We start from the raw sequence: 694 nt of genomic DNA, 5'->3' as shown, positions 1-694 counted from the left end.
TGAATACGAAATATGCCCATTTTAACGTATTATATGTCGTCTTAATTTAATATGCCGTCTGTATATGTTGGTTGGAGACAATGCACTTTTCTAATTGTATATATAAATTTTATAAATGAAGATTGTCTTTTTGGATATGAATGGTGTATATGTATGACAAAATGAAAATAAATTAATTTAAACAAAAGATGAACTTAAAATCTTTGTTTATGCCACATTTATAAATGATTACTTGCATGCTTTCTTATACTTAGTGTTCAAGAGGCCTAACCTGACCTTTGTTTGCATTTGTTTGTAAACCAAAAATGCTATCATACTGAGTACTCTCTCAACATGAACAAATTAACAAAATGTGAGATGTTCACACCAGGTTCATTTGTTCGAAGCAAACCATTTGGGATCAGTTCTTTCCTTTTTGGAGCTTTTGTGGATTTATTTTGGACAGATACCCACTTCGCTTCAAACATCTCCTGTGAGAGGAAACGCAGTTTTGAGAGCTATAGAGTCATGGTTCTGATCGCTGTCTGACATGGCCACCATACCTCTGCAGCTGTCTCTCATTGACCCAAGAATCTCACCAGAAATTCTTCAGTCGTATCGGGGAATGATCTGAAAGCACTCTCTTGGCAGCAACTACAACAGCAGCTCTCTAATGCATTTTGCAGCCATCAATTGATCTGGCTGACCAAAGATG

The 694-nt window shown here is 36.0% G+C and overlaps 1 protein-coding gene across 6 annotated transcripts in view; it reads left to right on the top strand.

Moving 5' to 3' along the window:
* si:ch211-198m17.1 (mucin-5AC) overlaps positions 1 to 187 on the top strand; it is a 20,532-nt gene extending 20,345 nt beyond the window's left edge. For all 6 annotated transcript variants that reach the window (XM_031571322.2, XM_031571343.2, XM_031571334.2 and 3 more), the window contains one exon: positions 1 to 187. This exon is cut by the window's left edge and continues 1,382 nt beyond it. The gene's annotated coding sequence lies outside the window, so the exon portion shown is untranslated.
* The last annotated feature ends 507 nt before the right edge of the window (positions 188 to 694 follow it).

This window comes from Clupea harengus, chromosome 1 (assembly GCF_900700415.2).
Source record: "Clupea harengus chromosome 1, Ch_v2.0.2, whole genome shotgun sequence".
In the NCBI taxonomy this organism is placed as follows: Eukaryota; Metazoa; Chordata; class Actinopteri; order Clupeiformes; family Clupeidae; genus Clupea; species Clupea harengus.
The sequence above is the reverse complement of the archived record's forward strand: the minus strand, read 5'-3'. Positions and strand labels throughout refer to the sequence as shown.